Source organism: Bos indicus x Bos taurus, chromosome 25 (assembly GCF_003369695.1).
Source record: "Bos indicus x Bos taurus breed Angus x Brahman F1 hybrid chromosome 25, Bos_hybrid_MaternalHap_v2.0, whole genome shotgun sequence".
In the NCBI taxonomy this organism is placed as follows: domain Eukaryota; kingdom Metazoa; phylum Chordata; class Mammalia; order Artiodactyla; family Bovidae; genus Bos; species Bos indicus x Bos taurus.
This window is the reverse complement of record NC_040100.1, coordinates 8684609-8696287: the sequence shown is the minus strand read 5'-3', so window position 1 is coordinate 8696287 and position 11679 is coordinate 8684609. Positions and strand designations below refer to the sequence as shown.

Genomic DNA, 11679 nt, shown 5'->3' with positions numbered 1-11679 from the left:
CGCGGACGCGCGACTGCGACGGGAAACGCTACTGCTTGGCAACGCGCTAGACCCGACCAGTTTCAGAAAACGCCGCCTGGCGCTACAGCGAGTTCTGATTCTGAACGTCTCTCGCCTGTCCGCACAGCACCCAGCCAGAGATGAGCCTTTCAGAAGAATCACGTTAAGAATAAAAGCGCCGGAAAACGACTACTCACGTAATGTTTATTTCCAAGAAAGTTAAACACCCTGTAAGAGATTATCAGCCACTCTTCACAAGTGCTACCTGAGGTTGAGAGTTTTTTGAGTTACTCTGTTTTCTGCCAAAGTATAAACTGCTAAAGGGAGTTGACTTTAACAGCAATAAAAAGAAGCAAGGCCAACATTAACCATCCTCCTTAAAGGTGGATCTAGTACCAATAAGGAGAAGGCAATGGCACCCCACTCCAGTACTCTTGCCTGGAGAGTCCCATGGATGGAGAAGCCTGGTGGGCTGCAGTCCATGGGGTCGCTAGGATTCGGACACGACTGAGCGACTTCGCTTTCACTTTTCACTTTCATGCATTGGAGAAGGAAATGGCAACCCACTCCAGTGTTCTTGCCTGGAGAATCTCAGGGACGGGGGAGCCTGGTGGCTGCCGTCTATGGGGTCACACAGAGTTGGACACGACTGAAGTGACTTAGCATAGCATAGGATAGTACCAATAAAAGGGCTTCCCTGACGGCTCATTGGTAAAGAATCCGCCTGCAATGCAAGAGACGAGGGTTCTATCCCTGGGTCAGGAAGATTCCCTGGAGGAGGAAATGGCAACCCACTCCAGTATTCTTGACTGGAAAACCCATGGACAGAGGAGTCTGGCAGGCTACAGTCCATGGGGTCTCATAGAGTCGGACACGACTGAGCACACACGCAGTACTAGTAAATTCTCGATTGAACAGGCTAAAAGTCTAATAAACTGCGGATCAGACTTGAAGCTGTAATAAAATAAGTTTGCGTTTCTGCAGTACACATTTATAAATGGGGACAAAATTAATTAAAGTGTTGTGTCCAACTCTCTGGGAGTCCATGGACCAAAGCCAATCAGCCTCCTCAATCCATGGGTATCCTGCATTGCAGGCTGATTCCTTACCATCTGAGCCACCAGGGAAGCCCCATAAATTGGGGCAATTACCTACCAAATTTCCCATCATCCTTAGGATTTGTGATCAATTTAACTGTGTTAAGTTTGGTGGCCTAAGAAAGTAGATTAGTGTTTGTGGAGGACTGGGTAAAGAATAGCAAGAAGAGACAAGAAAGCCTTCCTCAGTGACCAATGCAAAGAAATAGAGGAAAACAACAGAATGGGGAAGACTAGAGATCTCTGCAAGAAAATTAGAGATACCAAGGGAACATTTCATGCAAAGATGGGCTCGATAAAGGACAGAAATGGTATGGACCTAACAGAAGCAGAAGATATTAAGAAGAGGTGGCAGGAATACACAGAAGAACTGCACAAAAATGATCTTCACGACCAAGATAATTACAATGGTGTGATCACTGACCTAGAGCCAGACATCCTGGAATGTGAAGTCAAGTGGGCCTTAGAAAGCATCACTACGAACAAAGCTAGTGGAGGTGATGGAATTCCAGTGGATCTATTTCAAATCCTGAAAGATGATGCTGTGAAAGTGCTGCACTCAATATGCCAGCAAATTTGGAAAACTCAGCAGTGGCCACAAGACTGGAAAAGGTCAGTTTTCATTCCAATCCGAAAGAAAGGCAATGCCAAAGAATGCTCAAGTTCAGTTCAGTTGAGCTCAATCGTGTCCGATTCTTTGCAACCCTATGAATCGCAGCACACCAGGCCTCCCTGTCCATCACCAACTCCCGGAGTTCACTCAGACTCACATCCATCGAGTCAGTGATGCCATCCAGCTATCTCATCCTCTGTCGTCCCCTTCTCTTCCTGCCCCCAATCCCTCCCAGCATCAGAGTCTTTTCCAATGAGTCAACTCTTCGCATGAGGAGGCCAAAGTACTGGAGTTTCAGCTTTAGCATCATTCCTTCCAAAGAAATCCCAGGGCTGATCTCCTTCAGAATGGACTGGTTGGATCTCCTTGCAGTCCAAGGGACTCTCAAGAGTCTTCTCCAACACCACAGTTCAAAAGCATCAATTCTTCAGCACTCAGCCTTCTTCACACTCCAATTCTCACATCCATACATGACTACTGGAAAAACCATAGCCTTGACTAGACGGACCTTTGTTGGCAAAGTAATGTCTCTGCTTCTGAATATGCTATCTACGTTGGACATAACTTGCCTTCCAAGGAGTGTCTTTTAATTTCATGGCCGCAGTCACCATCTGCAGTGATTTTGGAGACCCAAAAAATAAATTCTGACACTGTTTCCCTATTTCCCATGAAGTGATGGGACTGGATGCCATCCATGATCTTCGTTTGCTGAATGTTGAGCTTTAAGCCAAATTTTTCACTCTCCACTTTCACTTTCATCAAGAGGCTTTTTAGTTCCTCTTCACTTTCTGCCATAAGGGTGGTGTCATCTGCATATCTGAGGTTATTGATATTTCTCCCGGCAATCTTGATTCCAGCTTGTGTTTCTTCTAGTCCAGCATTTCTCATGATGTACTCTGCATAGAAGTTAAATAAGCAGGGTGACAATATACAGCCTTGACGTATTCCTTTTCCTATTTGGAACCAGTCTGTTGTTCCATGTCCAGTTCTAACTGTTGCTTCCTGACCTGCATACAGATTTCTCAAGAGGCAGGTCAGGTGGTCTGGTATTCCCATCTCTTGAAGAATTTTCCACGGTTTATTGTGATCCACACAGTCAAAGGCTTTGGCATAGTCAATAAAACAGAAATAGATGTTTTTCTGGAACTCTCTTGCTTTTTCCATGATCCAGCGGATGTTGGCAATTTGATCTCTGGTTCCTCTGCCTTTTCTAAAACCAGCTTGAACATCAGGAAGTTCAAGTTCACATATTGCTGAAGCCTGGCTTGGAGAATTTTGAGCATTACTTTACTAGCGTGTGAGATGGGTGCAACTGTGTGGTAGTTTGAGCATTCTTTGGCATTGCCTTTCTTTGGGATCAGAATGAAAACTGACCTTTTCTAGTCTTGTGGCCACTGCTGAGTTTTCCAAATTTGCTGGCATATTGAGTGCAGCACTTTCACAGCATCATCTTTCAGGATTTGAAATAGCTCCACTGGAATTCCATCACCTCCACTAGCTTTGTTCATAGTGATGCTTTCTAAGGCGCACTTGACTTTACATTCCAGGATGTCTGGCTCTAGGTCAGTGATCACACCATCATGATTATCTGGGATGTGAAGATCTTTTTTGTACAGTTCTTCGGTGTATTCTTGCCACCTCTTCTTAATATCTTCTGCTTCTGTTAGGTCCATACCATTTCTGTCCTTTATCGAGCCCATCTTTGCATGAAATGTTCCCTTGGTATCTCTAATTTTCTTGAAGAGATCTCTAGTCTTTCCCATTCTGTTGTTTTCCTCTAGTTCTTTGCATTGATAGCTGAAGAAGGCTTTCTTATCTCTTCTTGCTATTCTTTGGAACTCTGCATTTAGATGCTTATATCTTTCCTTTTCTCCTTTGCTTTTCGCTTCTCTTTTCACAGCTATTTGTAAGGCCTCCCCAGACAGCCATTTTGCTTTTTCGCATTTCTTTTCCATGGGGATGGTCTTGATCCCTGTCTCTTGTACAATGTCACGAACCTCATTCCATAGTTCATCAGGCACTCTATCTATCAGATCTAGGCTTTAAATCTATTTCTCACTTCCACTGTATAATCATAAGGGATTTGATTTAGGTCATACCTGAATGGTCTAGTGGTTTTCCCTACTTTCTTCAATTTAAGTCTGAATTTGGTAATAAGGAGTTCATGATCTGAGCCACAGTCAGCTCCTGGTCTTGTTTTTGTTGACTGTATAGAGCTTCTCCATCTTTGGCTGCAAAGAATATAATCAATCTGATTTCGGTGTTGACCATCTGGTGATGTCCATGTGTAGTCTTCTCTTGTGTTGTTGGAAGAGGGTATTTTCTATGACCAGGGCATTTTCTTGGCAAAACTCTATTAGTCTTTGCCCTGCTTCATTCCGTATTCCAAGGCCAAATTTGCCTGTTACTCCAGGTGTTTCTTGACTTCCTACTTTTGCATTCCAGTCCCCTATAATGAAAAGGACGTCTTTTTTGGGTGTTAGTTCTAAAAGGTCTTGTAGGTCTTCATAGAACCATTCAACTTCAGCTTCTTCAGTGCTACTGGTTGGGGCATAGACTTGGATTACTGTGATATTGAATGGTTTGCCTTGGCAACAAACAGAGATCATTCTGTCGTTTTTGAGATTGCATCCAAGTACTGCATTTCAGACTCTTTTGTTGACCACGATGGCTACAGTCCGTTTCTTCTGAGGGATTCCTGCCCGCAGTAGTAGATATAATGGTCATCTGAGTTAAATTCACCCATTCCAGTCCATTTGAGTTCGGTGATTCCTAGAATGTCGACGTTCACTCTTGCCATCTCTTGTTTGACCACTTCCAATTTGCCTTGATTCATGGACTGGACATTCCAGGTTCCTATGCAATATTGCTCTTTACAGCATCGGACCTTGCTTCTATCACCAGTCACATCCACAGCTGGGTATTGTTTTTGCTTTGGCTCCATCCCTTCATTCTTTCTGGAGTTATTTCTCCACTGATCTCCAGTAGTATATTGGGCACCTACTGACCTGGGGAGTTTCTCTTTCAGTATCCTATCATTTTGCCTTTTCATACTGTTTATGGGGTTCTCAAGGCAAGAATACTGAAGTGGTTTGCCATTCCCTTCTCCAGTGGACCACATTCTGTCAGACCTCTCCACCATGACCCGCCTGTCTTGGGTTGCCCCACAGGCATGGCTTAGTTTCATTGAGTTAGACAAGGCTGTGGTCCTAGTGTGATTAGATTGACTAGTTTTTGGCTGTGACTGGCGCACTAAAGTGCGGCCGAGAGGAGCTACCCCATATCCGAGGTCAGGGGCAGAAGCCGAGAGGACCCCATGCCCGAAGGGCGGGGGCCAAGAGGAGTTACCCCATGTCCGAGGTCAGGGGCAGCGGCCAAGAGTGCCAGGCTGCGACGGTGCAGGAACGGCCGAAAGGAGCTACCCCACGCCCCCACGCCCAACGCCAGGGGCGGCAGCCGGGAGGAGCTACCCCATGTCCAAGGAGCGGTGGCTGCGTAGGCGCAGGAGAGCCTAGAGGAGCTATCCCACGTTAAAGGTCAGGAAGGGAGGCAGTGAGGAGATACCCCTCGTCCAGGGTAAGGAGCAACAGCTGCGCTTTGCTGGAGCAGCCGTGAAGAGATACCCCACGCCCAAGGTAAGAGAAACCCAAGTAAGACAGTAGGTGTTGCAAGAGGGCATCAGAGGGCAGACACACTGAAGAATGCTCCAACTACCGCACAATTGCACTCATCTCACGCGCTAGTAAAGTAATGCTCAAAATTCTCCAAGCCAGGCTTCAGCAATACGTGAACTTCCAGATGTTCAAGCTGGTTTTAGAAAAGGCAGAGGAGCCAGAGATCAAATTGCCAACATCTGCTGGATCATGGAAAATGCAAGAGAGTTCCAGAAAAACATCTCTTTCTGCTTTATTGACTATGCCAAAGCCTTTGACTGTGTGGATCACAATAAAGTGTGGAAAATTCTGAAAGAGATGGGAATACCAGACCACCTGACCTGCCTCTTGAGAAATCTGTATGCAGGTCAGGAAGCAACAGTTAGAACTGGACATGGAACAACAGACTGGTTCCAAATAGGAAAAGGAGTACGTCAAGGCTGTATATTGTCACCCTGCTTATTTAACTTCTATGCAGAGTACATCATGAGAAACACTGGACTAGAAGAAACACAAGCTCGAATCAAGATTGCCGGGAGAAATATCAATAACCTCAGATATGCAGATGACACCACCCTTATGGCAAAGTGAAGAGGAACTAAAAAGCCTCTTGATGAAAGTGAAAGTGGAGAGTGAAAAATTTGACTTAAAGCTCAACATTCAGAAAATGAAGATCATGGCATCCAGTCCCGTCACTTCATGGGAAATAGATGGGGAAACAGTGGAAACAGTGTCAGACTTTATTTTTTTGGGCTCCAAAATCACTGCAGATGGTGACTGCAGCCATGAAATTAAAAGACGTTTACTCTTTGGAAGGAAAGTTATGAAAAGCAGAGACATTACTTTGCCAACAAAGGTTCGTCTAGTCAAGGCTATGGTTTTTCCAGTAGTCATGTATGGATGTGAGAGTTGGAGTGTGAAGAAGGCTGAGTGCCGAAGAATTGATGCTTTTCAACTGTGGTGTTGGAGAAGACTCTTGAGAGTCCCTTGGACTGCAAGGAGATCCAACCAGTCCATTCTGAAGGAGATCAGCCCTGGGATTTCTTTGGAAGGAATGATGCTAAAGCTGAAACTCCAGTACTTTGGCTACCTCATGCGAAGAGCTGACTCACTGGAAAAGACTCTGATGCTGGGAGGGATTGGGGGCAGGAGGAGAAGGGGACGACAGAGGATGAGATGGCTGGATGGCATCACTGACTCAATGGACGTGAGTCTGAGTGAACTCTAGAAGTTGGTGATGGATAGGGAGGCCTGGCGTGCTGCGATTCATGGGGTTGCAAAGAGTCGGACTCGACTGAATGAACTGAACTGAACTGGGTAAGGGGATGGAGAGTGATATTAAAGGGTAGAGTTTCCTTTTGGGGGTGACAAAGATGTTTAAAAATTAGATTATAGTGATGTTGCACAGCCCTGTGAATTGTATGGTATTTAAATTATATCTTAATAGAACTGTTTAAAAAAAAAACTTGGTCTGCCAATTCAGGCTTTGGCCTAGCTCAGCTTCCTCAGCCATTCATTCATTGATTTATTCATTCTATTACTGATATACATTAAAGAGATTAATGTATATCACACAGGGTCTCTCATCTTTAGAAGCCCCTGGTTTAGTTCAGAAGAAAAATGTATAAATAGAAAGTTATGATTCATTGTGGTAACTGTGATAACAGAGGCATACAAAGGGAAGGAATGATAAAGGGGAAGATGGGTTGGGAGGTGCTACTTGAGTTGAGAGAACTGACTTAAAAAATTAAAGCAGGTTCAAGAAGGATGAAGAAGTGTTTTGCAGAAGCACAGAGATGGAAAGGAGTATGACACAAGAGTCTGCAAACAGTTTGTTATGGCTGGAGATTAGGCTGTTTAGGGCAAAAGGGAGGCTGGAAAGACTGGAGGGGCTCAGAAAAGAGGCCTGTGGAGCAATGTGGAGACATGAGAAAAGCAAGCAGTTTTCTCCCCAGCCCATAGCCTGTGCAATTCTGTTTCTATCTGTTTAATATACTGTGATGCCATAAAAAACTTCATTTGAAAAGGAAAGAGTGTGGGCTGGGTTACTTAAGAAAAAATCCTGGGAATTCTCTGCAGGTCCAGTGGTTAGGACTCTGTGCTTTCAATGGTCGGGAAACTAAGATCCTATAAATTGCAGTGCATAGCCAAAAAAAGAAAAGAGAAAAAAAAAAAAAAAAGCTCAATAGTATAGGTGGAATAGTGGGACAAAAGCCAAGCTGCAGTGGGTTAAACAGTCGATAGAAGATGAGGAAATGGAGGCAGTGGATACAGACTTCCCATTCCAGAAACTTCAATGATAAGGGAAGAAGAAAGATGGATTTATTAATAGCTCGGCAAGGGTCTTTTAAATTATCATGTATTAGTGGTGTTCCAGAGAGGTAAAAACCATCAGTAGTGTACAGATGCCACGAGACTAAGATTTCTTAGGAATTAATGTGGATAAAGAGGTTCAAGGCCCAAGCGCTGGGCACCCCAGTGTTAGGAGGTTAAAGAAATGAACACACTCAAAGCACAAATCATTTAATAAAATACAGATGAATATAACTACATTAAAATTTAATACTTCTATATTAAGCCACTAGGAAAACATGATTCTAACTCATATAACCAAAAAAGGATTGGTAACTAAAATTTATTAGGAACGAATCAGTAACAAAAAGATGACTCAATTGTTTAGAAGGACAGTGATATCAAATGCAATTTACTGAATAGGAAATCCAAATAGCCAGTAATAAATATATACATACGTACATGTATATGTGTATATATATGTATGTACATACACACATATATGTTTTTAATCTTACTGGTAATTTAAGAAGGATTTACTGCTGTAACAGGGCTTCCCAGGCGGTACTAGTGGTAAGGAACCCACCTGCCAATGTAGGAGACATGAGACGTGGGTTCAGTCCCTGGGTTGGGAAGATCCGCTGGAGAAGGGCATGGCAACCCACCCCAGTATTCTTGCCTGGAAAATCCCCATGGACAGAGGAGCCTGGAGGCTACAGTCCATAGGGTCCCACAGAGTCAGACGTGACTGAAGCAACTTAGCACTCATACACGCTCATCAGGGTAACAAGGTAACATCTGGCATTTATTTGCAAAAGTAGAAAAATGTAATAGTTCAACAAGATCCAGTTTTGGCAAGGATGTGCAACAAACGGAATCTGTGTGCTATATGTGGATATGTAAAACAATATAATTTGGAGAGCAGTTTGGCAGTATCACAAAAAGTTGAAGAAATAATGTATCTCGTAACCCTGCAATTCCATTTCTGGGTACAAAGGTAGTTACTGCAGCATCATTTGTATAACTGACTATTTGAATACATCCAAATGTCTAATGTAGACCAACACAAGAACAGATGAATAGTGGTATAATTCATATAACAAAATACTATAAAAAACAGTTGGAAATTAACCACCTATCTGACTGTGATTAAGTGATACAATAGTCCTCCTACCATAGACAACTACACAAATGGGCACAATTTTTGAGGCAACTGTTTTCAGACAGGGGACAACAGAAAGCACAAAGCTGATCCCTGAGCAGAAACTCATAAGGTGAGTCCCCCAGATCTAGCTCCTCTACCTGGGGACAGTTTCTCCAACTATTGCAGAGAGCTAGAGTCTAAGCAGGATAGGGAGAAGCCACTGGGCTCAGGAGGCAGGGGCCAGACTTTGAAACAACTGAAATGGCTGGAAACCATTGGGCAGAGCAAGAAAAAGGAGGGTGCCATGCAGACAGGGAGTGGGACCCCCACAGATCTATGGCTGAATGCTGGTGTGGTGGTTAATTTTGTCTCCACTTGACTGTACTATGGGGTGCCCGGATGTTTTGTTAAACATCATTTTTCAGTGTGTCTATGGGAGTGTTTCTGGATGAGATGAACAGTGTAAAGAGATTGCTCTTTCCACAGTGGGTGGGCCTCGACCAATCCACCACCGAAGGTCTGAATAGAACAAAAGGGATGAGAAAGAATTCTCTCTGCCTGTCTTTGAGCTGGGACATCAGTCTTTTCCTGCTTTCAGACTTGGATTTGGACTAGAATTCCAACTACTGGCTCTTCTGCTTCTTGGACTGAACTACACCATCAGCTCTCCTGGGTCTCCAGCTTGCTGACTACAGATCTTGGAATTTCTCAGTTTTCTATAATGACATGAACCAATTCCTAATTCTTCCTAGTAATAATAAATATGTGTGTTTATCTCTAGTTTATTGGCTCTGTTTCTCTGGAGAACCCTGTATAATACAGCCAGGCTGTATATGCAGAGTGAGACAACCCGATGCTCACTAGAAAGTGGGTACTATATGGGGCTAAGATTGGAACAGAGATACCAGAGTTAGAGCAGTCCTTGGATAAGAACATTGTCAAGGGAGTTGTGGCCATGCCAAAGTGGAGGCATCCTGTAAAGGCATTTTAACACCCTTGGCATCCAGTTGAAACAGTAGAAAGGATTCAGGGAGTCTATTGGGCTGTTGTCAGTTCCCTGCCTATCTGAAATGGAGGTGACGGAGCTAAGAGTTTACCAAAGCAGTAAAGTTTAAAAGACAGAATTCCAGGGACTTCCCAGGTGGTCCAGTGGTTAAGACTGCTTCCAATGTAGGGGGCATGGGTTTGATCCATGGTTGGGGAACTAAGATCCCACATGCCAAGTAGCTCAGAGAAAATAATAAAAGAATACCAGAGAGAAGAGAACTGTAACAGGATCCCAGAGGTCTACAGAGGTTTCTCCTTGAGTATTCAGCACAGTACTCATTAGTATATGTTTATGAGGAGATTACCCAAAGCCAAAGAAAAAGCATTAGAGGAAACAGGATCTGGCACTAAAGAATGGCTAGGAAAGGTATCTATTCCCCTGGCCAGACTGGGAAAAGCATAATTCCCAGGACCCTGGGTAGAGTACTCAGGAAGGCACTGCTACCTCAACAGAGGAAACGATCCTCCTTTGACTGAACACTGCTCTCAACCTACTTAATAGATCAAAAAGCAAAGTCTGAAAGAATCAAACTTTTCCAAGGACTTTAACTGCATCCCAAAACAAAGTTCAAGAAAACTTACAGGAATAAAAAGTGACCAGAACTTCACAAGGCAAACTTCACAGTGCCTGACATCCAAAGATTACCAGGCATACAAACAAGCAGGGAAACATGACCTGTCAGAAGGAGAATAAGCAAAACTGACCCAGAACGGTCACAGAGGTTAAAACTAGCAAAGAATGACATTAAAAGTTACCTTAGGGACTTCCCTGGAAGTCCAGTGCTTGGGGAAGTCCAGTCCCCAATGCAGGGGACGTGGGTTCAATCCTTGGTTCGGGAAGATCCCACGGGCTGTGGGGCAACTAAGCTCTTGCAGCCCATGCTCTCGAGCCCACGAGCTGCAAATACTGAGCCCGCACGCGGCAACTACTGCTATAAGTACTAAGCCTGAGCACCCAGAGGCCATGCTCCACGACGAGAGAGGCCACACAGTGAGGAGCCCAAGTCCTCCAGCAAACAGCAGCCTTCGCTCTCGACTGGAGAAAGCCTGCGAGCAGCAACGAAGACCCAGTGTAGCCAAAAAAGAATAAAGAAGTCATTAATATAATTACATTTCAAATATTTGAAAAGTATCAGATAAGATCAGATCAGTCGCTCAGTCGTGTCCGCCTCTTTGCGACCCCATGAATCGCAGCACGCCAGGCCTCCCATATAGAAAAGTATGAGAAGAAATAATGGCCCCAAACTTTCCAAACACAGTAAAAAAAATTAAAAAAAACCCACAATTCTGAAGCTCAATCCCAAGTACAAGAAATATAAAGAAAACTATAACAAGTCACATCAAAGTCAAACTGTCAAAACCAGCAATACAGATAAAATTCTAAAGAAAAAAGAATGTTTCTGAGGAACAAAGATAAAGATGATACCAAATTTCTTGTTGAAAACAATGCAAGTGAGAGAAGAAAGTAGAGTAATAACTTTAAAGTACTGAAAGAAAAAAAATTAAAATTATATCCCAGTGAAAAATATCTTTTAATATCTTCATCACCACTAGACCAACTATAAGAAATGTTAAAGAATGTCCTTCAGGCCCAAGGAAAATTATCCCATATGGAAATCTAGATCTACATGAAGGAGCAGAGAGCATCAGAAATGGTAACATAGGTAAATTTTTATGACTTTTTTTCTTGTTATTTAAATCTTTTAAAAACATAAGATTGACATAAGCAAAATAGCAGAGGCGGCATCTTCAAGCTCCCATCCTCTCACATAAACATCAAAAAACAGAGCAGTAACTGTTAGAAATAACTTTATCAGAACTCTGGGGAAAAAA

The 11679-nt window shown here is 43.4% G+C and overlaps 1 long non-coding RNA gene across 1 annotated transcript; it reads left to right on the top strand.

Moving 5' to 3' along the window:
- Positions 1 to 1667: 1667 nt before the first annotated feature.
- LOC113883179 lies at positions 1668 to 9579 on the top strand. Its single transcript, XR_003508587.1, has 2 exons — positions 1668 to 1709; positions 9286 to 9579. It is a non-coding gene; the product is annotated as an uncharacterized LOC113883179 (long non-coding RNA).
- The last annotated feature ends 2100 nt before the right edge of the window (positions 9580 to 11679 follow it).